This window comes from Phyllobates terribilis, unplaced genomic scaffold (assembly GCF_046119375.1).
Source record: "Phyllobates terribilis strain yellow unplaced genomic scaffold, ASM4611937v1 Scaffold_7__3_contigs__length_470593459, whole genome shotgun sequence".
Taxonomy (NCBI): Eukaryota; Metazoa; Chordata; class Amphibia; order Anura; family Dendrobatidae; genus Phyllobates; species Phyllobates terribilis.
Window position 1 is genome coordinate 336,069,633 of NW_027362767.1, and position 23,567 is coordinate 336,093,199.

Consider the following 23,567-nt stretch of genomic DNA (forward strand, 5'->3'; position numbering starts at 1 on the left):
ACAGATAGCACTCGCACCTAGGATTATCTATGCGGTAGTTCACATGTTCGATTTTCTCCTTGGAACAAATGGCTCATGCAAAATTGAAGGGACTTGTCCAATATTGATCCAAGTGTCAGATCAAAATAGGCAGTGCAAGTCTTTTTTTCCTCATGAGAGAAATGTTGAAAAAACTCTGATGACACTCCGATAAAAATCTGATGAAACTCGGGACATTTTTCTCGTACATGAAAAAACCTAACGTTTTACACAAATGTGGAACAATTTAGAGGAATATGCTCCTTTTTATGCTAAAGGGTCACAAAGAAATGTTTATGACATGAAACAGGAACAATTTTGACATTGCACAAAATTCATGAATCACTTTCACCATTTTGAGCTATTTAGTATAAAAAATGTAAAAGATTACACCAAGACATAAAAAGAAAACTGAATGAGACCTAAGGAGAATCAAACTTGACAAATTCACATTTTGCTATCATTTCCAATGCCTGTTAGGTCTCTTCAAAAAGTACTTTTAAAACACGCATCAAGAATGTTCATTTCATAAGCATTTACAAGATAATATATACTGTAATTTTTGGACTATAAGATGCACCGGACCATAAGGTGAACCTAGGTTTTAGGGGAGGAAAATAAAAAAAAAATTGAACCAAAAAAATGTGGTCATGATGCACTGTTATGAGGGGAAGTTTGCTGCTGACATTGTTATAGGAATAATGTCCCCCATTTCTGAACTATTATCCCCCATCCTAGTATGTATATGCCCCCCCATCCTGATATACGTGGCTCCCATCCCCATCCTTGTATACATGGCTCCCATTCCCATCCTGTTATACATGGTCCCCCGTCCCCATCTTGGTATTTATGGCATCCCCCATCCCCATCCTAGTATATATGGCACCACCCAATCCTTGCTGCCCAACACTATCAAGTGCCACATAGAGGGATCCAGTTAGTAGAGAGTTTTGTCACATAAGGCGTGACACACCAGATATAGATCTGATTATGCTAACTGTTACAGTCTCAGTATCTGAGCATCTTGCATTAAATAGATGCTCTCTATAGTTCATGATAAACTGTGTTAAAATGTTGAAGTACTCCAAGGATGTTACTTCAATTTTTGGGCGGTACCCAGCCAGTGGTGCACGCCTGAGAAGCCTGGAGACTACAGTGCTCGTTGAGATCCATGCCTGGCTGTGTTGGAGACTTTTATTGACTGATTAAGGAAGCCAATTGCTTCCAAAGCTAGTAGGAATTGGTCCATTCAGCAATTGTGACGTCACATAACATCAGATCACTGGAGTTCACCAGGATATTTAGTCTATCGAAGTCACCAACTCTGCGGGCATGGATCCCAATGAGCACTGAAGTCTTCAGGCTTCTCAGGATTTGCTTTTTTTGCCTTGTGATATTTTTTGGTGTATTTACACAAAATTCTTTAGAATAGTGCATGTGGTTCATGAATTTTGCACACAAAAAAATGCAGTCTTTATATTTATCTTTAATCTTATCCAATAAAAGTCATATGTTCTGCTAAAATGGTTCTAAATTTTAGCAAAATATTCAGACATACATAAAATCACTCTGGGATGGGACACTGGAATATATTTGCTCAAACAATTTATGACTTTTAGAACATTTGTAATTAGTGAATCAGAATCCCACAATGATAAACATAATAATAATAATAATAGACAAACCCATATATTATAGATTCAAATTAAAAAACAGAATGATCAGCTGAAAAAAAAAAAATTGACTAAAAAAGATACAAGTGCAATAATGTATTTGGCTGGAATCACCTGACATTTTCATTGGAACATATTGGAAAGTTACTGATATATGCCTTGAACAACATAATCATGCACTCTGGACATGTGCAGTTGCTCAACTGACTGTAGAATGAAAACAGTTTTTCTTGACTCCTTAGGAACACGTATTGGTCAGTTTGACTAACATCCTATTGGCTATCTGGACTGGAAATCATATTAAAGGGATTTTCCATTTTCAATTTTGTTTCTGCCTATTGTCTTGCACTAGCTAAAGATGATACAAAACAGTGTTGCTCACCCTTACCAAGTTCAGCAATGCCTCTTTGCAACATCTCTAGTTTTTGCTACCAGGCTGCAGTAGTGGTAACATGACTATAGCAAATGGGATAGCTAGATATGAGTAGAGGAGGCAAAATTATAATTTGACAGTTTGTGAGGATTTTACCAGGAAACTAAATTCACAGATAAATTATTCTCTGCAAATTCAATGTTTCGTCTTATGCTCCAGACCCCAGAACATAATAAGCTTAAGCTGTAAGTAATGAAAAAATACTTATTCTCACCTTACTGTTCACCAATGTTCAATGCCTGCTGTATGGTCCTCCACACTTCTGTTGCATTGCATCTCAGATCACTTTAGGCTGGGGCTTCCAATTGCAACCCTGGAGTTCAGTGCACAGTGATCTTTAGGGCCTGTTTCCTGCCAGAAGCCCCAGTATAGAGTGAATCCATTGAATTTCCTGGGAAAATCTGCGAAAACATGAAAAATTAGAATTTTGCTTGATCTGCTCATCTCTAATACCAGCTGCCAGGCAACTTTGATTTGCAGGCATTCCATGCCATTGTCCTGCCTCAGCTCTGCCAACTTTGTTGGAGCAGGGAAAAATGTCGAAAGCCAAAACATTTTAGCACAGCCTCGCATTGCGCTAAATTTTTGTGACTTTTCAAAGCTTTCAATGCAAGAATTCTGGACTAAATACTTTGATGAAAAAAAGACCATAATCTAACATTCCAAAAAAAAGAAAAACAGCAATTTTGCTGTTATATTTGACACTGTAAATTTTACACTTTTTTGTGCTGCAAAAAAAGTCATGTTCAATGACTTGTACAGGGTGGGTCATTTATATGGATACACCTAAATAAAATGGGAATGGTTGGTGATATCAAATTCCTTTTTGTAGCACATTAGTATTTGGGAGGGGGAAAACTTTTCCAGATGGGTGGTGACCATGGCGGCCATTTTGAAGTTGGCCATTTTGGATCCAACTTTATTTTTTTCAATGGGAAGAGGGTCATGTGACACATCAAACCTATTGGGAATTTCATAAGAAAAATAATGGTGTGTTTGGTTTTAACATAACTTTATTCTTTCATGAGTTATTTACAAGTTTATGACCACTTATAAAATGTGTTCAAAGTGCTGTCCATTGTGTTGGATTGTCATTGCAGCCCTCTTCTCCCACTCTTAACACACTGATAGCAACACCGCAGAAGAAATGCTAGCACAGGCTTCCAGTATCCGTTGTTTCAGATGCTGCACATCTCTTATCTTCACAGCATAGACAATTGCCTTCAGAGGACCACAAAGATTAAAGTCTTAGGGGGTCAGATCGGGAGATCTTGGTGGCCATTCAACTGGCCCACGATGACCAATCCACTTTCCAGGAAGCTGTTCATGTAGAAATGCTCGGACCTGACACCCATAATGTGGTGGTGCACCATCTTGTTGGAAAAACTCAGGGAACGTGCCATCTTCACTGCATAAAGAGGGCAACACATCATCATGTAGCAATTTCAGATATCCAGTGGCATTGAGTTTTCCATTGATGAAGAATGGCCTCACTATCTTTGTACCCATATACCACACCATACCATCAATTTTTGTGTTCCAACAGTTTTGGAGGGATCTATCCACTGTGGGGTAGTGTCAGACCAATAGCGGTGGTTTTGTTTGTTAACTTCACCATTCACAAAAAAGTTTGCCTCATCACTGAACATAATGTTCTGTGTAAACTGAGGGTCCTGTTCCAATTTTTGTTTTGCCCATTCTGCAAATTCAGTGCGCCGATCTGAGTCATCCTCGTTGAGATGCTGCAGCAGCTGGATTTTGTAAGGGTGCCATTTGTGAGTAGCTAATATCCGCTGAAGGGATGTTCGACTGATGCCACTCTCCAGTGACTTGCGGTGAGAGCTACGCTCCGGCTCTTGCTGAATGAAGCTAAGACAGACACTGATGTTACTTCATTTGTGACAGTTTTCTTACATCCACATTTTAGCAAATCCAACACTGAACCTGTTTCACAAAATTTAGCAAGCAGTTTGCTAACTGTAGCATGGGAGATGGGTGGTCTCATAGGGTGTCTTGCATAGAAATATGCTGCAATGACCCGGTTACTGCGTTCACCAGACATCAACACAATTTCTATCCGCTCCTCATGTGTTAACCTCTGCGACATGTCAATGGCTGTAAACAAAGAGAAACTTGTAAATAACTGTTGAAAGAATAAAGTTACGTTAAAACCAAGCACACCATTGATTTTCTTATGAAATTCTCAATAAGTTTCATGTGTCACATGACCCTCTTCCCATTGAAAAAAATAAAGTTGGATCCAAAATGGCCGACTTCAAAATGGCCAGCATGGTCACTACCCATCTGGAAAAGTTTTCCCCCTCCCATATACTAATGTGCCACAAACAGGAAGTTGATATCACCAACCATTTCAATTTTATTTAGGTGTATCCACATAAATGGCCCACCCTGTGCAATAGCTAAACAGAAAAATATATTTGTTTTTGTGTCACCATATTCAGAGAACCATACATTTAAATTTACTTTCAAATCATCTTTGTGAGGGATTATTTTCTGTGACAATCTGAAGTTTTTGAAGGAACAATTTGTCGCAGAGTGCATCTTCTTACAGTCACCACTGTACTTACGAGAGCTTCAGTCAGCAAGATATCTTGAGTAAATAGTATTTACTTCATACTGGGTAAACATGAGATACAATTCAGTGTCACACAGTCCGTGTGCTGCTGACATAACACATTCAGGAAAAAAGAAAAAACACAGGAAGTAAAAACAACCAACAATTGAGAGCTTTTCTCCCCACATTACAGCAAGCATATAACTTTACACACTATCGCCATCTGCTGTCTGGTTAGTATAAAGTCCTCCTTTCACTTATAATAAGTCCTAATCTGTTGTATATGCCAACATCCTTTCTCAACAATAAGGACTTATTCAATCAAACCCAACTTTTTTATTAGTCTCTGGTGTTTATCAGCATTCAACGCCTTCGTGAAGATGTCTACTGTCATTTCTTCAGTAGGACAATACTCTAACTTCAATACTTCTTGTTCCTGATGATCTCTCAAGAAATGACATTTCACATCAATATGCTTGGTTCTTGGATTAACTCTTTCCATCTGAGCAAGAGCAAGACATCCTTGATTGTCCTCTTTCAGTTTTGTTGGTTCCAACTGTGATTGTCCTAATTCTGTCAACAATTGTCTTAACCACAGTACTTCTTGACTCGCATGTGCTGCAGCAACATATTCTGCTTCTGTTGAAGACAGTGTCACAATTGACTGTTTCTGACTTGTCCAACTTATTGGTCCACCTGAGAGAAAAAAAATATGTCCACTGGTAGATCTTCTGTCAGTTGGATCTCCAGCCCAATCTGCATCAACATATCCTGTTAAAATGCAATTATCACTTGTGGGTAATTTCAGCTTAACATTGCTAGTTCCTTTCAAATAACGCATTACTCTCTTCACGGCATTCCAATCAGCTTTATTTAGTTTTGATACCTTTCTACTCAGGATTCCGACTGCTGCTGCGATGTCTGGTCTTGTAACGGTCGCTAGATACAGTAGTTTTCCTATTGCTGTTCTGTATTCTTCATTATTTGGTAGCATATTTTTTTCACCGTTCATCTCTTTGAGATAATTAGTTTCCATTGGAGACTTTACTGTTTTTGCATCCTTAAATCCAAATTTTTCTGCTATGTCTTGAATCATGTGATTTTGATTCAGTAGGAAACTTCTGTCTTCTTCTCTTTCTACCTGTATTCCTAGGTACTGTTTCACATTTCCCATGTCTTTGATTTTGAAATGTTGCTTCAGGATTTTCTTTATCCCTTTCTTGTTTAAAGCAAATCAAAATGTCGTCTACATATATGAGTACATGAATCCATCTATTAATCAGCCTTTTTGTGTATAAGCATGGATCAGCTTTTCTTCTTTGAAATTTTTCATTTGTCAGTACTTCCGTGATTTTGTCATTCCACGCTTTAGCTGCTTGCTTTAAACCATATATGCTTTTCTGTAGTTTGCAAACTTTGTTTGGATTTCTTTCATCTTTTAATCCTGGAGGTTGTTCCATGTAAATGTCTTCTGTTAAATCTCCATTCAAAAAAGCTGTCTTTACATGTCTCAGTTCCATCTGTTTCATTGCTGCAACTGTAAGTAAAGTTCTTATTGTAGTGTGTTTGACAACTGGAGCAAATGTCTCATCATAGTCTTCTCCATATTTTTGAGAATAACCTTTAGCTACGAGTCTTGCTCGGTATCTTTCAGCTGTGCCATCTTTTTGGTATTTTACTTTAAAAATCCATTTACATCCTATGGCTTTTCTTCCTTCTGGCAAATCTGTTAGTGTCCATGTATTTGAATCGTTCATGGATTTAATTTCTGTTTCTGTTGCTTCTATCCATTTATTAGCTTCTTCTTCAGGAAGTTTAGATATGTCTTCCCAAGAGGTAGGCTCATAGATTTTTCTTATGCTTGTCTTGTATGAGAGACGTTTTGGTGGTTTTCCTTTGTTCTCTCTCATTGAACGTCTTGGTTCTGTGTCTGTTTGTAGTTGTGATTCTTCACTTTCAGTATTTTGTTCTTCATTGATTTCTACTTCTTTCTCATCAGATATTTCTTCAGTTATGTCACTATTGTTTTTCTCATTTTTTGTTTCAACTGAAATCATAATGTCTTCATTTAAATCTTCAATGAATGTCACACTGTTACTCACCGTAACTCTGTCTGTTTTGGGATCTAGGATTCTATATCCTTTGCAATTTTCACTATATCCAATGAATATTCCTTCCATGGATCTGTTTTGAAGTTTGGAACGTTTTTCTGTTGGAATGAATATAAAAACTTTACATCCAAAATCTTTCAAATGATTGACACTTGGTTTCATACCTTGCCACAGTTCATATGGAGTTTTTGTCAGTTTTCTGGAAAAAAAGTTGGTTCTTTAGATATGTAGCTATCATTGCTGCCTCATCCCAACATTTCTCTGGTAGTTTGGAATCCATCAGCATACATATTATCATTTCTGTTAGAGTTCTGTTTTTCCTTTCTGCTACTCCATTTTGTTCAGGTGTTGCAGCAAACTGAATGGAAGGAGGAATGGAGTGATCCACTGATTGGATTTACATGCTTTACCTCAAGATACCAAATAGGTGAGTGGATTTATACTGAGTATATACCCTTGGAATCTAACTACTACACTTAGAAGCCTGTGCTTCCTATTTTCTCTCCCTACAATCCCCTCTTGTTTCATATTATCATTTCTGTTAGAGTTCTGTTTTTCCTTTCTGCTACTCCATTTTGTTCAGGTATGAAACAGTTTTCTGGTGTTCTATTCCATTTTGTCTTAAGTAGTCTTCTATTCTGTGACCTGTAAATTCACCTCCATTATCACTTCTGATGAGAATTGGCTTCCTTTGAAATTTGTTACTTGATCTTGTTACATAGTCTACAAGTTTATCAAAAACTTCACTTTTGTTCTTAATTAAGTATGTGACTGTGTATCTTGAGTAGTCGTCTATAAAAGTCAACATGTATCTATTGCCTCCTGATGTAGTCACTTTCATGGGTCCACATACGTCAGTATGCAACAAATCAAGTGGTCTTTCGCTTTTCATCTCACTTTCTTTTGGAATAGATATCCTTGGGGCTTTGGAATTTATACAACATTCACATCTTACGGTAATTGAGCAATCTGATATCTTTAAGTCTTTTGTCAATTCTTTTCTCTTTAGTTCCCTTATACTGTCAGGGTGTCTATGTCCTAGACGTCTATGCCACATGTGAATACAGTTTTTGTGATCATGTGTGCATACCTTCATCTGTTCCTTTGTTGTGTCAAAATGATATAATTGTTCATCTGCCTTGACTTTGGTTATCACCTTGTTTCCTGCAATAATTGCACACTCATTGTCTTTGAATTTTACTGTAAGTCCTTTTGCTGTTAAACGTTTCACAGATAATAATCCGCCTTCCAATTTTGGAACATACAACACATCCTGTACAAGTATCTTTGAATCTTGTCCGAACTTGTTTGAACAATTTAGCATACCTTGTCCGATACCTTCTGCGGTTATTTTGCTTCCATCTGCAAGATAAATGGCTTCTTTCTTATCTAAATCAAGATCAGTAAAGAAATTCTTGTCACTTGTCATATGACTCGTTGCTCCTGAATCAATAAACCAACCAAGTGATGATTTCTTGTCTGTTACTTTAAATGTGCCATTCCAATTATTCTCACATGAATCGGAAATTGTGTTTTTTACTTTCTGTGTATGCTTTTTATGTTGTAATTTTTGTTGTTCTGCTTTCCATGTGGTACAGTCTTTCTTTAAATGACCTTTTTTCTTACATCTGAAGCATTCTCTTGTCTCTTTATTATAGGTTTTTTTAAATTCTGTAGCTTTAAGAGCGTTTTCACTGTCCTTTTCAGTAGAAGAATCATTTCTTTGTTCTTTTCTTCTCTGATATTCATCTATTAGTCTTGTTTCACAAAATCTAATGTAATGTCAGTTTCTGGTCTTGTCTCAAGGGCATTTATCAAGGCTGTATACGAATCTGGCAAACTGCACAATAATATAGCTGCTACCTGACTATCTTTAATGTCTTCACCAATAGATCTTAGCCGTGATATCACTTCCATCATTGAGAATATGTGCTTCTGCATGTCGTCATTTGCACTCAATCTCATACTTTAAAGCTTTCTTAATAAAAATAACTTGTGATTCAAGCTAGGTCTTTCATACAGTTTTCATAATCATTCCCTCATTCCTTTAGCTGTTTCTTCATTTCTTATATGTATTAATTGAGCATCATTCACTAATAAGCTAATGGTGGCTCTCGCTTGTCTATTCTTCTTATCCCATGTCTGATTATCTTGATCTGGTCTTTCTGTAACAATTGCTTCCCATAAATCATCCTTAGATAACAGCATCTCTACTTTGAATTTCCATAACTGATAATTTTCACTATTCAGTTTAGCTACTGTGAATTTCAGTTCTGTGTTAATAATCATCTTTATATAGTCTTACTTGTTTAGAGAGTTGTACTGAAGATATTCTCCTGTTTTTTCTTCTTGCTGACAGTTCCTGTATGTCTTGCCTGTGTTGAATTCTCTGTAATTATATCCAGCTCCTGGGATCATGAATTCCTTTGTCACTCTGTATCTGGATTTATTTCCTTCTGTTTACAGAGCTTATCTGTGTGCTCCATTATCTGGGGATATAAACCAGGATCTTCTTGTAGTGCGGGCCTGTAGTGTCTGGGCTTTAGTGTCTAGGTTCCAGCCTGGGCCCATAACCTGTCGCAGAGTGCATCTTCTTACAGTCACCACTGTACTTACGAGAGCTTCAATCAGCAAGATATCTTGAGTAAACAGTATTTACTTCATACTGGTTAAACATGAGATACAAGTCAGTGTCATACAGTCCGTGTGCTGCTGAAGAAAAAACACAGGAAGTAAAAACAACCAACAATTGAGAGCTTTCCTCCCCACATTACAGCAAGCATATAACTTTACACACTATTGCCATCTGCTGTCTGGTTAGTATAAAGTCCTCCCTTCACTTATAATAAATCCTAATCTGTTGTATATGCCAACACAATTTTCAGGCACATATCTCTTTTTAATCATTTCTTATTACACTTTTTGGGAGATAGGATTTACAAAAGAAATAGTAATTCTGGATTTTTTTTTGTTTTTTAAACGCTGCTGAATTTTCACTTTAATTGATGTGTTAACTTTTTTGGCAGGTCAACATGACAATGACATCAACCAATTTATATAGACTATTTTTTGCACAATTTTTTTGTTATAAAAGAAGTCATTTTTTGCGGGGACTCACCAAATTCCAAAACCCATAACTTTAAATTTTTTTACTTTCACTGTTTTATTTTTCAATAAACTGTTGTTTGAGGGTTTTATTTTTGAATGACAGGCTGGGTTTTCCTCTGGTATTATATTTGGGAACATACAACTTTTTGTTCACTTTTTATTTCACTTTGCTTGAGGCTTGATGAAAAAAAATCAGCAATTCTAGAATTATTTTTTGTACTTTTTTTCTAATGGCATTCTCAGCGCAGAATAAAAAATTGTAATATTTTATAGTGCATTTTGATATGGTTATAGATATACAGTGCCTACAAGTAGTATTCAACCCCCTGCAGATTTAGCTGGTTGACACATGCGGAATTAACTTGGCATTGTGACATTTGTACTGTAGATCAGTCTGGAAGTGGGAAATGCATTGCAGCAAATTTTTTTTTTTTTTTTTTTTTTTTTTTTTTTTTTAAAAACGTTAAAAGTTAATTCAGAGTGTCATTTGTTATTCAACCCCTCAAACCACAAGAATTCTGTTTGGTCCCCCAAAAGTATTAAGAAGTAGTTCAGGCACCAAGAATAATGAGCTTCACATGTGTGGATTAAAGATCTCTTTTGCCAGCCTTTTCTGACTATTTAAGACCCTCCCCAAACTTGTGAACAGCACTCAGACATGGTCAACATGGGAAAGACAAAGGAGCATTCCAAGGCCATCAGAGACAAGATCGTGGAGGGTCACAAGGCTGGCAAGGGGTACAAAACCCTTTCCAAGGAGTTGGGCCTACCTGTCTCCACTGTTGGGAGCATCATCCGTAAGTGGAAGGCTTATGGAACTACTGTTAGCCTTCCACGGCCAGGACAGCCTTTGAAAGTGTCCTCCCGTGCCGAGGCCAGGCTTGTCCGAAGAGTCAAGGCTAACCCAAGGACAACAAGGAAGGAGCTCCGGGAAGATCTCATGGCAGTGGGGACATTGGTTTCCGTCTATACCATAAGTAAGGTACTCCACCGCAATGGTCTCCGTTCCAGACGAGCCCGTAAGGTACCTTTACTTTCAAAGCGTCATGTCAAGGCTCGTCTACAGTTTGCTCATGATCACTTGGAGGACTCTGAGACAGACTGGTTCAAGGTTCTATGGTCTGATGAGACCAAGATCGAGATCTTTGGTGCCAACCACACACGTGACGTTTGGAGACTGGATGGCACTGCATACGACCCCAAGAATACCATCCCTACAGTCAAGCATGGTGGTGGCAGCATCATGCTGTGGGGCTGTTTCTCTGCCAAGGGGCCTGGCCATCTGGTCCGCATCCATGGGAAGATGGATAGCACGGCCTACCTGGAGATTTTGGCCAAGAACCTCCGCTCCTCCATCAAGGATCTTAAGATGGGTCGTAATTTCATCTTCCAACAAGACAACGACCCAAAGCACACAGCCAAGAAAACCAAGGCCTGGTTCAAGAGGGAAAAAGTCAAGGTGTTGGAGTGGCCTAGTCAGTCTCCTGACCTTAACCCAATTGAAAACTTGTGGAAGGAGCTCAAGAATAAAGTCCACATGAGACACCAAAAGAACCTAGATAACTTGGAGAAGATCTGCATGGAGGAGTGGGCCAAGATAACTCCACAGACCTGTGCCGGCCTGATCAGGTCTTATAAAAGACGATTATTAGCTGTAATTGCAAACAAGGGTTATTCCACAAAATATTAAACATAGGGGTTGTATAATAATTGACCCACACTTTTATGTTTAAAATTTAATAAAATTCAACTGAGCAACATAACCTTTTGCTTCTGTTCATAAAACCTACTCTCGTTTGCAGTTTGAAGGCTCTAACTTATTTGCATCTTATCAAACCAGCTAAATCTGCAGGGGGTAGAATACTACTTGTAGGCACTGTATATACCCAATGCATATTTTGCTACTTTTGCACAAGATAGCACTTTTTACTTAAAAAGTTTTTTTTATGCCATCACGTTCTGAGAGTCCTATCCTTTAGATATTTTTTGTTTACAGAGCTCTATGAGGCTTGTTTTTGTATACAAGCTTTAGCTTTAGAGGATTCTAGTTTTGGATGCACAAAATTTTTGATCACTTTTTATTTCATTTATTTGTAACACAAGATGAACAAAAACAACAGTTCTGAAAGTTTCTGTGGCGTTCATCATGAGGGATAAATAATACTATAGTGTTGTGATATACACTATTTTGGATGTAGAAATATTAAATATTTAAAGTTTTTGAAGAATGTTTCTTTTTTCTAAATAATTTTTGTACCGGGAAATTTGGGATTTTGTGGAGGGTGTTATTTTTTTTATTTTTTTTAATCTCTTAAAAACATTTTTTACAATATTTTTTAGTCCCCCAAGGGGACTTAAACTTACGATCTGATGATCACACAAATAATACACTGCACTTCTTATATAGTGCCATGCACTACCCAGTCTGTCAGTGTTTGATTGACAGGTAGTCTGTCAGATCTTGCCTCCAGCGGGATCTGTTAGGCTCTATTGTATGAAAATCGAAAGGAACCCTTAAAAACTAAAAATTTATTAGATATGCATTAAAATCATTGTGTGACAAAAAACAGACAATAAATAAATACCAGTAGGAGGGTAACCATAGATAGGGTGTGATCACAATAAAGCCTGAAGGCCTCACAGTCTGTTGATATACCTACCAAGATGCCCTATGGTTATTGCTACCTTGTACCCTAAAATATGAACAATAAATGGGGCCCCTTCTCAACAGTGGCTCTCCCTAAATAACCCTGGTTCTCTATAAATTTAGCAAAAAGTGCGTGTGTGAGGGTTCACTAATACATCAAAGCTACAGGGAGCAGAAGCAAGTAAAGTTATGAACAGCCAAGGTTAATGGTAGCAATGAAACAGTTCCTCTGTTAATTCAAAAAATGAGATAGATCATAGTTACTTATCATTTCATCAGTATTACTCGATGGCATTTCCCCATGAAGGCTCATCCAGAGGCCAGATGGTAAGTGGAGGAACATATGAAATGTCAAAAAAACTGGACATTTCATGGAAACATTCATAGTGAAGCACGTTGAGGCATATTTAATAAATATTTCATTTTTAAGGATTCCTTATGATTTTTCCACTTCTGATGACCCTTACACAATCAATTTTCTTGACTATTGAGGCTATTATCAGACTTCCAGCTGTCACAGTATGCCATCGGCAACCAACAATCATACTGCAGGGATGACAATGCGAGCACTCTCCCTGTGTCAAACTCCTCATATGCTGCTATCACTGTTGATAGAGGCATATGAAAGAATCGAGGAGCATATTAATCCTAGCAATTACAGTAGTAGCAAGCTGTGTGTATCAGACAGGCTCCTGAGACTGGTCACACAAGTATAGAAGCTGTACCGTGTGATCAGTATGGTGTATATATCCGTCATAGAGCAAAAAGCGACATGTGCTCATGACGAATAAGTACGTCACACTGCAATAATGGGTTAATTGAATTGAGAATTTTTTTCTTGTTGACTCTTTACATTGCTAATGGCTACTTAAAAAAGTTGTAAAATGCATAAAAATACACAAAATATGTTTTATTCCAAAGCTTGGTTTTCCAATTATAATAAACTGTAACAATAACATTCTATTAACAGTTAAATTACCATTTTTGTTTTATTTTGAAAAATATAAAATCTCATTAGCCCTGACTACAATTATTCCCCCAAATCATTAAAACAGCACCAAAATAAGCTAATTTAGGTCTGAGATGGCCATTACTACCTCAATGATGCATTATTTTCAATGAGTTCTGCTTAAAGTAATTTTTTCTTTAGAAGTCAGTGAAAATGGACTTGACCTTGCAGTCTTTCATGAATTATGCATTGTGTAGAAATTGGTACATTTAAGTGTTCTTCTCTGTGTAGTTTTTGCAAAGAACATAATGAGTTATGATAGCATGGACTCAACTTTTTAAAGCCCTGTAATAGCACAAAATATTATATTTTACTAAAAAGAGAAAAAAACAGAACAATCCATATACCATAGATGTATTAAACTGTAGTAATGTGTCATGTAAAGTAACATCAATCGAATTTGTTCATGAGCCCAGTATTATTCTGCACATTTAAAATGTGTGTGTATATATACAGTATATATATATATATATATATATATCTATAATATAACCGGGGATGCGTCCCTCTGTCTGATGACTCGATAGACTGCGCATGCGTGACGCGCTGTCTGGCTCGAGACAGAAGACCGCATCCAGCCGTTACAGGTAAGAGGAGTGTATGGCGCCGGAGATCGCGGTATGTGTAGACACTGAACGCAAACCGCGATCTCCGGCGCCATACTTGCATACTTACCTAACCGGGAGGAGCGTTGCCGCGATGCCTCTCTTTGCTGGAGACCGGGGGCGGAGTGAAGGAGTCGGATCGGCGCATGCGCATAGCGCTATCCGGCGCCATTTTACTGAAGACACATTTACAGTGTGTCTTCAGCAAAATGGCACCAGACAGCGCGATGCTGCGGCGCCGCACTTCTCCCCCGGCCTCCGGCAGAACAGGACCCAGCAGCGCTGGAGTACAGAGAAGCAGAGAAGAAAGGTGAGTTTAAGTTTTTATTTTTTTGCATGTGTGTACAGTGTGAAAGGGATGAGGGAGCCACACATACCTGGATTGTGGGGTGAGGGGACCATGTATATACTAGGATTGTGGGGTGAGGGGTACTACGCATACCAGGATTGTGGGTTGAGGGGTACCAGGCATACCTGGATTTTTGGGGTGAGGGGTACCACACATACCAGGATTGGGGGTGGGGGGTACCATGCATACCAGGATTGTGGGGTGAGGGGACCATGCATACCAGGATTGTGAGGTGAGGGGACCATGCATACCAGGATTGTGGGGTGAGGGGTACCACACATACCAGGATTGGGGGTGAGGGGTACCATGCATACCAGGATTGGGGGGTGAGGGGACCATGCAAACCAGGATTGGGGTTGAGGGGTACCACGCATACCAGGATTGGGGGTGAGGGGTACCACGCATACCTGGATTGGGGGGTGAGTGGTACCACACATACCAGGATTGGGGGTGATGGGGTACCAGACATACCAGGATTGGGGGTGAGGGGACCATGCACACAAGGATTGTGGGGTGAGGGGACCATGCATACCAGGATTGTGGGGTGAGGGGTACCACACATACCAGGATTGTGGGTGAGGGGACCATGCATACCGGGATTGTGGGGTGAGGGGTACCACACATACCAGGATTGGGGGTGAGGGGTACCACGCATACCAGGATTGGGGGGTGAGGGGTATCATGCATACCAGGATTGGGGGGTGAGGGGTACCATGCATACCAGGATTGGGGGGTGGGGCACCATGCATACCAGGATTGTGGGGTGAGAGTTACCACGCATACCAGGATTGGGGGGTGAGGGGTACCATGCATACCAGGATTGGGGGGTGAGGGGACCATGCATACCAGGATTGTGGGTTGAGGGGTACCAGGCATACATGGATTTTTGGGGTGAGGGGTACCACACATACCAGGATTGGGGGTGGGGGGTACCATGCATACCAGGATTGTGGGGTGAGGGGACCATGCATACCAGGATTGTGGGGTGAGGAGACCATGCATACCAGGATTGTGGGGTGAGGGGTACCACGCATACCAGGATTGTGGGGTGAGGGGACCATGCATACCAGGATTGTGGGGTGAGGGGTACCACACATACCAGGATTGGGGGTGAGGGGTACCATGCATACCAGGATTGGGGGTGAGGGGTACCACGCATACCAGGATTGGGGGGTGAGGGGTACCATGCATACCAGGATTGGGGGGTGGGGGGACCATGCATACCAGGATTATGGGGTGAGGAGACCATGCATACCAGGATTGTGGGGTGATGGGTACCACACATACCAGGATTGTGGGGTGAGGGGACCATGCAAACCAGGATTGGGGTTGAGGGGTACCACGCATACCAGGATTGGGGGTGAGGGGTACCACGCATACCTGGATTGGGGGGTGAGTGGTACCACACATACCAGGATTGGGGGTGATGGGGTACCACACATACCAGGATTGGGGGTGAGGGGACCATGCACACAAGGATTGTGGGGTGAGGGGACCATGCATACCAGGATTGTGGGGTGAGGGGTACCACACATACCAGGATTGTGGGTGAGGGGACCATGCATACCGGGATTGTGGGGTGAGGGGTACCACACATACCAGGATTGGGGGTGAGGGGTACCACGCATACCAGGATTGGGGGGTGAGGGGTATCATGCATACCAGGATTGGGGGGTGAGGGGTACCATGCATACCAGGATTGGGGGGTGGGGCACCATGCATACCAGGATTGTGGGGTGAGAGTTACCACGCATACCAGGATTGGGGGGTGAGGGGTACCATGCATACCAGGATTGGGGGGTGAGGGGACCATGCATACCAGGATTTAGGGTGAGGGGTGCCACGCATACCGGGATTGGGGATGAGGGGTGCTACACATACCGGGATTGGGGATGAGGGGTGCCACGCATACCGGGTTTGGGGATGAGGGTTGCCACGCATACTGGGATTGGGGATGAGGGGTGCCACGCATACCGGGATTGGGGATGAGGGATGGAGTGCCTTGCATACCAGAATGAGGGATGGGGTACCATGCATACCAGGATGAGGGATACCATGCACACCAGGATAGTGATGAGGGGTGCCACACATACCAGGATAGGGATGAGGGGTGCCACACATACCAGGATAGTGATGAGGGGTGCCAAGCATACCGGGATTGGGGTGAGGGGTGCCAAGCATACCGGGATTGGCGGTGAGGGGTGCCACACATACCAGGATTGGGGGTGAGGGGTTCCATGCATATCAGGATTGAGGGTGAGGGGTGCCACGCATCCCGGGATTGGGGATGAGGGGTGCCATGCATACCAGTATTGGAGATGAGGGGTGCCAGGCATACCAGGATTGGGGATGAGGGGTGCCATGCATACCGGGATAGGGATGAGGGATGGGGTACCATGCATACCAGGATGAGGGATACCATACACACCAGGATAAGGATGAGGGGTGCCACACATACCAGGATAGGGGGTGAGGGATGCCTCGCATACCAGGATTGGGGGTGAGGGGTGCCACGCATACCAGGATTGGGGGTGAGCGGTGCTACGCATACCAGGATTGGGGGTGAGGGGTGCCACGTTTACCAGGATTGGATGGTGGGGACAGGATGGGGGCAGCACAAATACAAGGAGGGGGGCAGCACATACCAGCATGGGAGACCATATACCAATAAAAATGTTCGCCACCCGGGCATAGAACGTGTTCAATAGCTAGTATATATATATATATATATATATATATACAGGGTGGTCCAAAAGTAGGTGGACAGAAATTGTAATAAGTTTATGAAGGGGGAGATTTGTCAAACATGGTGTAAAGTGAAACTGGCTGAGTTGCCCTTAGCAACCAATCAGATTCCACTTTTCATTCTTCACAGACTCTTTGGAAAATGAAAGGTGGAATCTGATTGGTTGCTAAGGGCAAATGAGCCAGTTTCACAGATCTAGTTTTCACAGATAGATCTCCCCCAAATCTGTTTTCTTTTCAGATAATTCAGATAACACATAATGCCAAATAATTTAAATAAAGATGAAAGAAAATGGATTTTAACAGAGTATTGGAAATCTCAAAATGCTGAAACCGTTAGAGCAAATTGGGTTGAAACATTTACTACTCAAGCCCCAAAGAGACAAACCATTTACCGCATTCGTGACAAATTCAATGCCACTGGCTCAATCCTTAATGCTCCAAAAACTGGTCGACCCAAAACAGTCTGTACAGAAGATAATAAACAACTTGTTGCTGAAACATTTGTTCAGAGTCCAAAAAAGTCCACCAGAAGAGCCTCTTTGGAATTGGGAATTTCACGAGCTTCTATCATGCGAATCCTGAAATCTATTGGGTGGAAAGCTTATTGTCCACATCTAATTCATGTTTTATTGGAGGATGATCCAGACAGGCGGATGTAATTTAGTGTTTGATTAATCTCCCCCTTCATAGCCTCATTACACTTTCAGTCCACCTACTTTTGGACCACCCTGTATATATATATATATATATATATATACATATATACAGTGGGTATGGAAAGTGTTCAGACCCCTTTAAATTTTTCACTCTTTGTTTCATTGCAGCCATTTGGTAAATTCTAAAAAGTTCAATTTTTTTCTTATTAAAGTACACTTTGCACCCCATCTTGACTGAAATAAAAACAGAAATGTAGACATTTTTGCAAATTTATTTAAAAAGAAAAACTGAAATATCACATGGTCATAAGTATTCGGACCCTTTACTCAGACACACATATTTAAGTCACATGCTGTCTATTTCCTTGTGCTTCTCCTTGAGATGGTTCTACTCCTTCATTGGAGTCCAGCTGTGTTTAATTAAACTGATAGGACTTGATTTGGAAAGGCACACCCCTGTCTATATAAGACCTCACAGCTCACAGTCCATGTAAGACCAAATGACAATCATGAGTTCAAAGAAACTGCCCAATGAGCTTAGAGACAGAATTATGGCAAGGTACAGATCTGGCCAAGGTTACAAAAGAATTTCTGCATTACTCAAGGTTCCTAAGAGCACAGTGGCCTCCATAATCCTGAAATGAAAGAAGTTTGTGACCACTAGAAGTCTTCCTAGACCTGGCCATCCAGCCAAACTGAGCAATCGTGGGAGAAGAGCCTTGGTGAGAGAGGTAAAGAAGAACCCCAAGATCACTGAGGCTGAGCTCTTGAGATGCAGTAGGGAGATAAGAGAAAGTTCCACAAAGTCAACTATCACTGCAGCCCTCCACCAGTCGGGCCTTTATGGCAGAGTGGCCAGAGGGAAGCCTCTCCTCAGTGCAACACATATGAAAGCCCACATTGAGTTTGCTTAGAAACACACGAAAGACTCCCAGACTATGAGAAATAAGATTCTCTGGTCTGATGAGATGAATATAGAGCTTTTGGTGATAATTCTAAATGGTATGTGTGGAGAAAACCAGGCACTGCTCATCACCTGCCCATGAATGCGGCCAAGTACAGAGATATCCTGGATGAAAACCTCTTCCAGAGTGCTCTGGACTTCAGACTTGGCCAAAGGTTCACCTTCCAACAAAACAATGACCCTAAGCACACAGCTAAAATAACAAAGGAGTGGTTTCAGAGCAACTCTGTGATCATTCTTGACTGGCCCAGCCAGAGCCCTGGCCTAAACCCAATTGAGCATCACTGGAGAGACCTGAAAATGTCTGTCCACGAACGTTCACCATCCAACCTGACAGAACTGGAGAGGATCTGCAAGGAGGAATGGCAAAGGATCCTCAAATATATATTTACATATATATATATATATATATATATATATATATAAATATACAGTACAGACCAAAAGTTTGGACACACCTTCTCATTTAAAGATTTTTCTGTATTTTCATGACTATGAAAATTGTACATTCACACTGGATGCATCAAAACTATGAATTAACACATGTGGAATTATATACTTAACAAAAAACTGTGAAACAACTGAAAATATGTCTTATATTCTAGGTTCTTCAAAGTAGCCACCTTTTACTTTGGTGAATGCTTTGCACACTTTTGGCATTCTCTTGATGAGCTTCAAGACGTAGTCACCGGAAATGGTCTTCCAACAATCTTGAAGGAGTTGCCAGAGATGCTTAGCACTTGTTGGCCCTTTTGCCTTCACTCTGCGGTCAAGCTCAGCCCAAACCATCTCGATTGGATTCAGGTCTGGTGACTGTGGAGGCCAGGCAATCTGGCGTAGCACCCCATCACTCTCGTTCTTGGTCAAATAGCCCTTACACAGCCTGGAGGTGTGTTTGGGGTCATTGTCCTGTTGAAAAATAAATGATGGTCCAACTAAACGCAAGCCGGATGGAATAGCATGCCGCTGCAAGATGCTGTGGTAGCCATGGTTCAGTATGCCTTCAATTTTGAATAAATCCCCAACAGTGTCACCAGCAAAGCACCATCACACCTCCTCCTCCATGCTTCACGGTGAGAACCAGGCACGTAGAGTCCATCCGTTCACCTTTTCTGCGTCACACAAAGACACGGTGGTTTGAACTAAAGATCTCAAATTTGGACTCATCAGACCAAAGCAGAGATTTCCACTGGTCTAATATCCATTCCTTGTGTTCTTTAGCCCAAACAAGTTTCTTCTGCTTGTTGCCTATCCTTAGCAGTGGTTTCCTAGCAGCTACTTTACCATGAAGGCCTGCTGCACAAAGTCTCCTCTTAACAGTTGTTGATGAGATGTGTCTGCTGCTAGAACTCTGTGTGGCATTGACCTGGTCTCTAATCTGAGCTGCTGTTAACCTGCGATTTCTGAGGCTGGTGACTCGGATAAACTTATCCTCAGAAGCAGAGGTGACTCTTGGTCTTCCTTTCCTGGGGCGGTCCTCATGTGAGCCAGTTTCTTTGTGGCGCTTGATGGTTTTTGCAACTGCACTTGGGGACACTTTCAAAGTTTTCCCAATTTTTCAGACTGACTGACCTTCATTTCTTAAAGTAATGATGGCCACTAGTTTTTCTTTACTTAGCTGCTTTTTTCTTGCCATAATACAAATTCTAACAGTCTATTCAGTAGGACTATCAGCTGTGTATCCACCTGACTCCTGCACAACACAACTGATGGTCCCAACCCCATTTATAAGGCAAGAAATCCCACTTATTAAACCTGACAGGGCATACCTGTGAAGTGAAAACCATTTCCGGTGACTACATCTTGAAGCTCATCAAGAGAATGCCAAGAGTGTGCAAAGCAGTCATCAAAGCAAAAGATGGCTACTTTGAAGAACCTAGAATATAAGACATATTTTCAGTTGTTTCACACTTTTTTGTTAAGTATATAATTCCACATGTGTTAATTCATAGTTTTGATGCCTTCAGTGTGAATGTAATATTTTCAAAGTCATGAAAATACAGAAAAATCTTTAAATGAGAAGGTGTGTCCAAACGTTTGGTCTGTACTGTATATATATAGTATATACACTGCTAAAAAAAAATAAAGGGAACACTCAAATAACACATCCTAGATCTGAATGAATGAAATATTCTCATTGAATACTTTGTTCTGTACAAAGTTGAATGTGCTGACAACAAAATCACACAAAAATCATCAATAGAAATCAAATTTATTAACCAACAAAGGCCTGGATTTGGAGTCACCCCTAAAATTAAAGTGGAAAAACACACTATAGGCTGATCCAACTTTGATGTAATGTCCTTAAAACAAGTAAAAATGAGGCTCAGTATTGTGTGTGGCCTCCACGTGCCTGTATGAACTCCCTACAATGCCTGGGCATGCTCCTGATGAGGGTGTTGATGGTCTCCTGTGGGATCTCCTCCCAGACCTGGACTAAAGCATCCGCCAACTCCTGAACAGTCTGTGGTGCAACGTGACGTTGGTGGATGCAGCAAGACATGATGTCCCAGATGTGCTCAATTGGATTCAGGTCTGGGGAACGGGTGGGCTAGTCCATAGCTTTAATGCCTTCATCTTGCAGGAACTGCTGACACACTCCAGCCACATGAGGTCTGGCATTGTCCTGCATTAGGAGGAACCCAGGGCCAACCGCACCAGCATATGGTCTCACAAGGGGTCTGAGGATCTCATCTCGGTACCTAATGGCAGTCAGGCTACCTCTGGCGAGCACATGGAGGGCTGTGCGGCCCTCCAAAGAAATGCCACCCCACACCATTACTGATCCACTGCCAAACCAGTCATGTTGAAGGATGTTGCAGGCAGCAGATCACTCTCCACGACATCTCCAGACTGTGTCATGTCTATCAAATGTGCTCAGTGTGAACCTGTTTTCATCTGTGAAGAACACATGGTGCCAGTGGTGACTTTGACAATCCTGGTGTTCTGTGGCAAATGCCAAGCGTCCTGCACGGTGTTGGGCTGTGAGCACAATCCCAATCTGTGGATGCCGGGCCCTCATACCACCCTCATGGAGTCGGTTTCTAACCATTTGTTCAGACACATGCACATTTGTGGCCTTCTGGAGGTCATTTTCCAGGGCTCTGGCAGTGCTCCTCCAGTTCCTCCTTGCACAAAGGCGGAGGTAGCAGTCCTGCTGCTGGGTTGTTGCCCTCCTATGGCCCCCTCCACATCTCCTGGTGTACTGGACTGTCTCCTGATAGCGCCTCCAGCCTCTGGACACTACGCTGACAGACACAGCTAACCTTTTTGCCACAGCTTGCATTGATGTGCCATCCTGGATGAGCTGCACTACCTGAGCAACTTCTGTGGGATGTAGAGTCCGTCTCATGCTACCATGAGTGTGAAAGCACAACCAACATTCAAAAGTGACCAAAACATCAGCCAGAAAGCATTGCTACTGAGATGTAGTCTGTGGTCCCCACCTGCAGAACCACTTCATTATTGAGTGTGTCTTGATAATTGCCAATAATTTCCATCTATTGTCTATTCCATTTGCACAACAGCATGTGAAATTGATTGTCAATCAGAGTTGCTTCCTAAGTGGACAGTTTGATTTCACTGAAGTTTGATTTACTTGGAGTTATATTCTGTTGTTTAAGTGTTCTCTTTATTTTTTTGAGCAGTGTATATATATATATATAGTATATATATATATGCAATATAACTTTTTTTTCACTTTACCTATCTATTGCAGATATATTACCAATCAAAGTGTTTGGCACTTAAGTCCAAATGGGTGTTATCCCAATTTTCACTGGGGTGTTTTTGTCTTCTCAATGACCAATTATAAACAGGCAGCAACACAAAGAAAGGAAGAACCATAAATGAAGATACTAAATGTGAGGGCTTGTTTTTTGCATAGTGAGATGGTGTTTTTATTGCAACTATTTTGCAGTGATAACGAATTTTCAATGTTCCATATCTTTTTCTCTCATTTTTTTGAGATGTTGTGTCAACCAAAAAACTGTAATTCTTGAGATTTGATTTTTTTTATTCTGTACCTTGTTTATCGATTGGGTTCAGTAATTTTAATCTCATTAATTTCATTAATTTGATCTGAATTGTACATGTATGCTTTACATTTCTTTAATTTTAACTGGGGAAAAAGTATTGATTTGAATTTGTATGCTTTTTTATTTATTAATATTTTTATCTTTTTTTAATTTTGACGTACTTTTTTAGCCATATCATGGACTCAGGGACTTCGTCCTGTGATTGTTTGACCACTTGTGTTATGTATAGCAATACTATTAGTGTTGTTGTATTTAGTAAAAAGTGTCAATCACTGCTATTAAGGTCAGATGTCAGCTATGAAGCATAGCTGACATGTGCCCTGTTAGGAGCTGGCTTTGCTTCTGACCCTGCTCCAAAATACCTGACAACATTTTATTATTAAAAAGGCAAATATCTGAGTAGGGCAGCCTTTCTTGAATAGATCCAAACACGAAGTTCCAAAATGTTGGGGCTTTTAAAAATATTTAGAAATAATATGCAAATTAGTAGCTCAATGCATATCTATTAGTGATGAGTGAGCACTAAAATGCTCGAGTACTCATTGCTCAGGTCGAGCAAATTGGAATGCTCGAGTGCTCGATCGAAGTAATGAGCCCAATGTAAGTCTATGGGAAACTCGGACATTTTTCCGGA